This window comes from Grammomys surdaster, unplaced genomic scaffold (genome assembly GCF_004785775.1).
Source record: "Grammomys surdaster isolate TR1022 unplaced genomic scaffold, NIH_TR_1.0 257, whole genome shotgun sequence".
NCBI classification, from domain to species: Eukaryota; Metazoa; Chordata; class Mammalia; order Rodentia; family Muridae; genus Grammomys; species Grammomys surdaster.
In genome coordinates this window covers 5,531,802-5,541,711 of record NW_021604698.1, presented here as the reverse complement: position 1 = coordinate 5,541,711, position 9,910 = coordinate 5,531,802, and positions in this window count along the sequence as shown.

Genomic DNA, 9,910 nt, shown 5'->3' with positions numbered 1-9,910 from the left:
AGGCCTACGCCCGAGCTCGGTACCGCAGGCAGCGCTGGCGCTGTCAACGAAACCTCTTCACAGCAATAGGACAGTGACTAGGTGAGATTGACTGAGCCATCCATATTTGATGCATACAGCATGGTAAGGTTAGGAGTGAATATATATATACTTGTGAAAATATCACACTGAAAAGGTCACACGTCTATCACTTCCCAAAGTTTTCTCCACCCTAGTTATATATGCATGTGTATTTAACTTTTGTGATAAACATACTAACCATAAAAGCCATCATCTTGTGCTGGAGAGTCAAAATGTGTACTGTTCATGCAGATGACCTGGGTTCAATTCCTAGTACCCACTTTGGTGACTCATAGCTGCCTGTAACTCCAGCTCCAGGGGATCTGACACCTCAGGACTCCAAAGGCACAATACACAGAGACATACATAATTTAAAAATTAAAAGTACCATCTTAGAAAGTTTCTAGTGTACAATACAGTGTTGTTGACACACTGGTGTTGGGTAACTGAATAGTGTACCCTTTGATCATTGCTTCCCCAACCCCACACCCCACTCCTACCCTGGCCCTAGGAATGCCTACTCTGTTTCTGTTTGACTATTTTAGATTTTACACACAGGTGTCTGTTTGGCTTATTTTATGTTATCCCTTGTCTTCTAGGTTCATCTATGTCCTAGGAAATGGCAAGATTTCCTTCCATTTTTCCTCTTTTTTCATTTATGTGTGTGTAGTGTGCCTATGTGTAGGTACATGTGTGTGTGTAGTCAACATCAACATATATGTACATGTGCTGGTGGGAGCCCGACTTTGATAGTGGGCATCTCCCATGATTCACCAGGGCAAGGTTTCTCCACTGAACCTTGACAATATAGGGACTAAAAGAACGTTTGACCTGAGCTCTGCTGAAGGAAGAAGTAGAAGGACTGTCATGAAGAAACAGAAAAGTGCCAGGAAGGTCAGGCTGTCTATGTTGACCCACTTTGTTCAAGACAAAAATGAGTTCTTCACGTCTTTACGATGGGAGTCCGACACTCAGAGGCAGAGGCAGGTGGATATCTGAGTTTGAGGCCAGACTGGTCTAGAAAGTGAGTTCCAGGACAGCCAAAGCTACACAGAGAAAACCAAAATAAATTCTGTCTCAAAAAGCCAAAACAAAACAAAAGATGGGAGAAATTTTGCTACTTGGAATGGAACAGCTACTGCAGTTACACTCCGGGCTCCTGTGGAACTGGCGTTTAGGGGTCCTATCTTCTGTGAACACATTTCAAAGATGTGGTTCCCAGACTGAGTCATAAAGCTGGCAAAATCTTAAAAAAAAAAAAAAACAACTTATATGTATACCCCAAAGGCAGATTTAAAAGGACATGTTTTCCTGAAGTAACTGTTCCAAGAAAAGAACGAGGCAAGGGGCTGACAGCAGGAGGACATGCTCAGATCTTCAGTCACACTAAGGGGAGTGGCAGCCATCTTGGTTTCCCTCTGTTCTGAGAGGAAATGGAGATGATGTCATTAGTAACTCATATCTGAGTCACCGACCCCCAGGCCAGTGGCTATGTTAGCAGAGATCTGGTCCTGTGAGGACAGGAAGCAGCAAGGTGGAAAGGCACCAGTGAGGGCGGCAGAGGAGCCAGCTCTGCTGGCTCAGGGACCTGGGTTGGGCTCTTGCCTGCTCAAGTGAGGGGAGGATGTTCTACAGCTTTCGTCAGGTGTTCTGCTTCATTTCAGAGGAACACTTTCCAGAAGGGTCACTGCTTATGGTATTTATTTATTTAAGATAAAATGAGAACCACTAAACCACACCTTTCCCTAGAGAATTTTAGGAAGATGTGAGGTAAAAGTATCACATCAGAAAGAATAGTGTGTCTCTTGGCTTCTGAAGGGTAAGATGGTGTGTTGTAGCAATAGCCTTCTTCCCTGGTGACCTGCCACCCCCACCTCTACCGTGTGTGTGTGTGTGTGTGTGTGTGTGTGTGTCTGTCTGTCTGTCTGGGGCGGGGATCTGCATTGTGTGTCAGGGTTATGCATGTGTGCGGATACCAGAGGATGTCCTTTGATGATGGATGTTCCTCATGAATCAGCAGCCACCTAGTTTTCTGAGACAGAGTCTCTCAATGAGACCTGTTGCTTACTAGTTTGGCCAGGCTGGTTGGCTAGTGGACCCCAGGGTTCTGTTTGCACAGGCCTGGGATAGCAAGTGTATCCCTTCACGCCCGGCTTTCCCAACTGAGCCATCACTCTGGTGCTCTGGACCTTAGTTTTGGAGTTAGGTTCAGCGGCTAGGCTCTGTCACCTGGGACAAGGACTCTTCTCCCATCCCCCAGGACTTATTTTTCACATAGCAATTCAAATGAGTGATAGATAGTTTTTAAAAAGAAGCAATAAACATAAATGGAAACGCTAAATGTGCAACTTCCCAGACAGATGGGCCAGTGCTACCCAAGCATGATGGGGCCATGTTAAAGGACAAAATTTGGAGCTCACTGGCCAGCCAGTCTAGCCTCAAAGGAGACACACTGTCTCAAGTCAATAAGGCAGAGAATGATGGAGGAAGATGTCTGATATCCTGCTCTGGGACTCTACATGGGTGTGGCTAGGCATACACACCTGTATATTCCCCTATACACAACACACACACACACACACACACACACACACACACACACACACAGAGCTTGTTTCTACCTTGGGAACCTTTCTGAGCTCTCTTCCCAATGAGAACATGTTGACATTCAGAGGGGTTAAATAGGAAAACAGCCTGCTCATCCTGGCAGGCTCTGCCATAAGGTTACCAGGCAAACCACAGGATGCTCAATGAAATTCAAATTTCAGACCAATAACAAATAATTATTGCAAAACTAAGTGGGCTCCATTTTAAAGATTCATTCTTCTTTTTTAATTGTGTGTGTGTGGTGTGTGTGTGTGTGGGTGTGTGTGTATGTGTTGTGTGTGTGAGTGTTTGTGTTGTGTATGTGAGGAGTGTGTGTGTGTGTATGTGTTGTGTGTGTGGGGTGTGTGTGAGTGTGTGTTGTGTGTGTGTGGGGAGTGTGTGTGTGTGTGGGTGTGTGTGTATATGTGTTGTGTGTGTGTGGGGTGTGTGCTGTGTGTTCGGGGAGTGTGTGTGTGTAGGTGTTGTGTGTGTGGAGTGTGTGTGTGGGTGTGTGTGTGTATGTGTTGTGTGTGTGGGGTGTGTGAGTGTGTGTGTTGTGTGTGTGGGGAGTGTGTGTGTGGGGGAGTGTGTGTGTGTGTGTGGTGTCTGTGTGCGGTTTGCCCAGGAGCATGGTGTAGCTCACAGAGAGCAGAGGCATCAGATCCCACTGGAGCTGGAAACTAGGCAGTTGTGACCCTCTCCATGTGGGTACTTAAAACGGAACTTGTGTCCTTAGTGAGAAGAGAAAACACTTAACCACGGAGCCAGGCCCTGTGTGCTCCATTTCCATCTGCTAGACCGCTCATCCAACCCTGGTGTGCTATAGCTCTGCTCTGTTTCCTCATTTTCTCTTCCTCACTGTCTCATCTAAACAGAGCTCCAGAAAGTACATTATTTAAATGTCGTTTGAATGATGGGGAGATATGGAGATAGGGAAAATATTTCCTAATTCTTATTTCTACAAGTTAAAAAGCAGGGCAATTTTGGCACATGCCTTTAATCCCACCACTCGAGGCTGAGTTGGAGGCCGGCCTAGCCTATAGAGGTAGTTCCAGGACAGCCAGGGTTACACAGAGAAACCCTGTCTTGGGGCATGTATGGTTAGGGAGTGAGCAAATGCAAAAACAACAACAACAACAACAACAGTCACAAAAACAAAAAGCATTCCTATCCAGATATTTGAGGTTGAGGGTTTGGCATGTAGCTCAGTGGTACAACAGTGTATTGCTGGGTCATTGATGAATAAGGCACTGTGAGTCCCACCACCAATACAAAGTACAAAAGGCAAACCAACTAAGCAAAAAGTTGCCATTTGTGGACAGTTAGTAGCATGTTGAAAAGTCTTTTTGGTAGAGTGTTACCTGAGAAAAGCAGGCCAGGAAAACACTGCGAGATCTGGACTTCCGCCACGTTAAGTTGAAGGAGTCAGAGTGCTGTGCATACCGGCAACTTTGTTTATGTCTTCTGTGATGAAATTATTTGTCTTACAATTAAAGTAATTTTTAATGTTCTCTCTTAAATTGTGTTGTATGAATAATCCCTCAAACGCTTTAAATTACTGTTAAAATTATCTGAATTTAGCAGCTTAGGAGCACTATTTGACTTTTTTTGAGAAGACATGAACAAATGTCCACGTCCCAGACATCAAACCAAAAATCACATGCATCTATGCTTAGTGTACTGAACCGAAGAATTTCCTGGGGTTACTTACAGGAGCTTGAGTGACTCAGACAGCTGTGCCACCAAAAGAGTGCACATAGCACAGTAAACCACACACAGCACAGCGCCCACCTATGCAAGCTGTATTGAGTTGCCACATTTCCCTGAATATTGGCAGGCAGCAACTCCGAAGACTCCCCTCTCACAGCAACAGCAGATTGGCTATGTCACCTGAGGAGGGAAGCACTCATCAGTCCTTCCTTAATTTTGAATTGTATGAGCTGTTTCCCTCTCTCCAGTAGAGAGTAATATTTCAATGTGAAAGAATTATATAACATGGGACAACATAACTTTTAAACGTGTAGAAATAGACAAAATACTGACATTCAAATAGAAAACCATGCAATTGATCTTTTAAACTATGCTTGTTCTGGAAAATACCCATCTAGAAAGTATGTAAGACATGAATGCCCAGCAGGACACACTGTGTAAAACAAAGACTTAAGTGCCCTGAAGTCAAGAAATGAACTAGGGATGGATGCCCCTGAGGCTGCAGGCAATTTCCACTCAACACTCTTCACACTACCCCATTCTCTCCATAGACCATAATGTTGAGTTTTGTTTGTTATAGAGTTGTGAAGTGTCTTGGTTTTATTGCTGTGCAGAGACCTTGGCAACTCTTATAAAGGAAAGCATTTAACTAGTGTTTGCTTACAGTTTAAAGGTTTAATCCATTGTCATTATTGTAGGGAGGATAGCAGCATGCAGGCAGACATGATGCTGGAATGAATAGCTGAGAGTCCATACCTGAATCCACAGGCAGCAGAAAGAGAGCCTCCGGGCCTGGCTTAGCCTTTTGAAATTTCAAAGCCCATCCCCAGTGTCACACTTCCTCCAACAAGGCTACACCTCTTAATCCTTTCAAATAGTGTCACAAGTTGGAAATATGTTCAAGGCACGTCATCACCCATGTGTCTTTCCTTCTGGGGACACAGTATACTGTAGAGAGCAGTGGTTCTCAACCTTCTTAATGCCGTGACCCTTCAATACAGTTCCTCATGTTAGGTGACCATAATGTTATTTTTGGTGCTACTTTGTAACTGTGATTTTATTACTGTTATGAATCATATGTAAATATTTTTGGAGTTAGAGGTTTGTCAAATGGGTCTCCACCCAGAGGTGGAAAACCTCTGCTGTAGAGTGTTTGCTGTGGATGCTGGAGGTCACATGACCAGGAGGTGTGGCTTGTTGCCTGCCAGCCTCTCAAGATGTATCATACATAGATCAGTAGCCTGGGAGAAGACTCAGGTCCAAGATTGAAGGCACAGCTTCCCCTGAGCCTTCACACCACCGTCCCACCACCGTAGAGTCAGTCAAGGCAGGGGCTGGTTTTGGCCTTTTGAATGGACGTATTTGCAAGTGTCTTCCCCTTGTTCAGTGGGTTCACTGCTACCATCTCATCAGGATTTCAGGTGAGGACTATGGTGTGGTTCTTTACTCAAATGTTAGGCTTTTAGGTTAATTCCAGATTTTGGTATTAGGACCTACGTTGGCTCTCACTCTCCTACCCATGCCCCCTGCTGTCCTTGTATTCATGAGACCAGAGGAGTTCGCTTTTGTAGCTGACTGGATTGTGTAAATGAGATCCTGGCCCATCCAGGATCATAAAGCATCAACTGACAAATGCCCTGGAGTCGAGGCCCAAGAGCTGTGGGACTTCTCCAGCCCCAATTCTTACCCATGAAAAATCCGTATTTTTAAGGACTCAACACCCAGCAGTTATCTTAAATGTCAAACAAACCTGCTGTTACTCTCAATGCATTAAAAATCTTTTAAATGGCAAGAATTAGTATTAACATTCTTTTTTGTTTTAAATTAATAGCATCTAAATGTGAAGGTCTCTGCTTTTATTTTTTTACTCACAAAAACATTTGCCAATATTTCAAATTAGACAATTTTACTTTTAAGAGAGGATCAGAAATGTATTGTTTGTGGGATAAGACATTTTAGAGACACGGCTCTATTCACATCATAAGCCAGTAAGTGAAAGCCTTCTTGAGGTCAGATATCTCCCCAAGGTCATACTTTAACACTGTAGAACAGAACTTCTGGTTTCCAAATTTGAACCCAAAATATTGCTTGGGTTTAAAACCATAGCTTGTGTAGGATATGGAGAAGGTCAATCTTGCCATCTCACCATCGGTCTCTTGCTCTAGTAAAACGATCACAGGGTACAAACCTCTGCCTGGTTCTCCTGACATCTCAGTTTTGCAACAGAGACATGGAGAGATTCTATGACAGCACTGGAGAAGTGGCCATGTCTCATAATAAGATATACCTATGTCACTGAGCGCTGGAAACTGATTGTTTTTAAAGCTACATTCTTATTCTACTCGGTCTGTTATTGGCTATAAAACGACTGAAGACAGCCTGGAAGCTGGAGGGTTGTGGTCCCCAAAGGCCAGTGTGGAATTTAGTACTGAACTGTTGTAACTCCTGGGGGAAGAGTTTATTATGAAGTTAGCCAGCTTTGATTTTAAAGGACCCCACTGTGTGCTGAGAAACTGTGTGTGTTTATTTGAAATAGCTGGGAGGATAATGGTGGGACTTTGTTTGCCATCATATACCCAGTTCCTTATATCATACCTGGCTCATGACAGAGAAACAGTAAATGAACAGTAAAGACAGTTATCCTGGCTTAGTTATGCCTGAATTCTCAAAGTCAGAGGCCTGGTAAGGTGACTCAGCAGGGAAAGACGCTTGCCTCCAAGCCTAGAGATCTGAGTTCAATACCCAAAACCATATGGTAGGGGAGAGTGAACTCCTATAACTTGTGTTACATCCACACCCACCCACCCAGAACCACTTCTAAGGGTTGTTGCAAAGCTCAGAGATTGATCTAACTGGGGTGAGGGGGGATGAAGAAATGATAGACTTGCATACAAAAGCAGATGGGATTAGGTGGGCTGTGTACTCTAATGAATCTATAACACCAGCAGCCTGGAAACTGAGTGCATTTATTTTACACACCTGAATGCAAGAGGTAGATTTGTAGTACACAGTTGAAGGAGGAGGGGGGTGACTAATCTTGAAAGGTGGTCTCTATATGGCAGGAGCCTCAAGCTGTAAACCTGGGAAGCTGTGGCTGATACTTTCAGTATACACAACATACTGTCAACCTCCACAAAGGGACCAGGGAAGGCTTTGCCATTTCCCATAGATCTGAGGCAGTAGGGCCCCGGGTGGCTATGTTCATGTCAACAATACACATTCATTTAGAACTTCACCTGTTCCCACAACCCAAACACTAACTAAACACAATAAAAATATTAAAGTTTTTATTCAGACTAATGTTCCGGAGGAGTGGCTGAAAGCATCTATTAAACTGGGTCAGTGTTTCTTCCCAATTCGTATCCAAACAGAACCTCAGGAATCAGGGTCTTTGCAAATAATCCAGCTAGGATAAAGTCAGAAAAGATTAGGGCAGTACCTGATATAGTGACTACTGTCCTGCAAGACTCCATGTGTCTCCCTGAAATAGAGTCAGGGAAGAGGCTTCATGATGACAGATACAGAGAAGTGGAAACAACTGGGGCTACAAACCAAGCAATGCTGATACTCATCAGAAACTAAAAAGAGCAAGAATCCTACTACCCGCACCTTGACGTTGGACTCTAATCTCAAGAATTATGAAACGATAGGTTTGTGTTATCTTGAGCCACACATGAGGTACTTTATCATCGACAGAAGGAGTCCCAGGCTGTGGTAAGAGGCAGAAGGGAGAGGGTAAGATTTCCAGAGACTAATGGCATCTCTTCTAATCTCTGCACTGCGGAGCAAAAAGGAGAACACCTAGCTGTTTCCTCAAAGTAAAACTGAAGGCTCTGAGGAATCATTATCTAGAGGATACTTTTCTACTGTAGTCATGGACAAGCCAGAAAATGCTTTGGTATGACATAGGAAGGACATTTGTTAGGAATCTCAAACTCTCTTTCTCGTACCCCCCCCCATCCCCTCCAAAGATAGAGATGATTATGGGGTTAAGAAGATACACTAAAATCTGAAAAGCTATCAAGCCGTATCTATAAAATGGACTATGAGGCAAGACAGTGGCAATGTCAGATCCTAACAGAATTCACACTGGAAGTTTATGAGGGAGGGTATGACTTTAGAGAGCCCAGACGGTCTCATCCTGCCACTGAACAGAGAACATATTAATTCAGTTTGGCCACCTGGGGCCCATTTAGTGCACTAGAGCAGTAATTTGTTAAATGAGTCCCTCATAGTAAACTAGAACGAGTAAACATTGAGCAATTTAGGATGGTAAACCACGGATAGCTCAAGGGACATACAAATGTGAAGCTGTAATTAGATCCCTTGTTCATAATGTACAAACTAAATGTATTACATGGTATATTGTGTCTTTCTGAGTTTATTTCTGGATACAGCTGAGCCCTCAACAGTTCAGATCGAAACTATCCCAGCTACCAATTCATGCTTCCATTAAAATTCCAACTGCTTATATTACAAACCAATGTCAAAGACGGTTTCTTTTATCTTAGGTCTTAGGATACACCCAGGATTAACCTAGAAGCAGAACACAGCAAGTCAGTTATAAATCGTGCAGCAGAAAGTAATAGATTTTTATCCTCTTTCTGTAAATTTAGCTGTGGAAATAGTTTAGCAAGTTGACATCAGGGTTTATGACGTTTCTTTTCAGGATTATCCTTTAGCATTTTCAGATGTCTCTAAGAGGCTGGTGAGATGGTTCAGCAGGCAAAGGCACGTGCCACCAAGACTGACAACCTGAGTTCAATTCCTAGGACCCAGGTTTGTCCATTGACTTCCATATGTCCACCAGGGCACAGATGTACACACACACACACACACACACACACACACTCACACATACACTGGCAGTCGGGAGGGGAGTGGGAGGGAGAGAGGGAGAAAGATCTCATCTTTCGTGGTTGTGTAGCTTGCAGTGTGACCAGGGTTTAAGCTCCAATACCACAACACAGTGATTAGAAGGTGTGGCGAGGCAGAAGTACACAGGGGTCGGCATGTCTGGAATGCCTCAAAGGACAGGGCACTGTGTGAGGTGCCGTGGCTTAGGACATTAGGACGATGCATTCCCACCCCCAACTATTTCAAAACTGCCTGGAAAACAGTTTTACTTTTATTTTCAAAGCAAAACTCTTCTCTTATTCACACAGTTGTATAGCATGGGTTGGTATACAGGGTCTACATGATATCCCATGACTCCAGAAACCTCCATGAATGCATAGGTTTCGTTGCTTTTTACCAATTTGCTATTTCAACTACAGGGCTCTGTTTATCTGGTGTTACAAGGACAGTCTACTCCTTCAGAAACTCTCATTTTCTTTCTTCCCTTTCACACTCTTGTCTAGTCACTTCCTGAAGGTGCGGGATCACACTGTGGGCCTTTCTTGCTATTCTGCTACCCCTGCTGGTGGGATTCCTGAGTACTAGGGGATAAGCTATCTTTTATATTACAGATTCCATGCTTGAAATCTGGCATAATTGCACTTTTATATCTGCTTTAAAATATTTTCTTGAAAATTTATTTATATGGGCGTTTTGT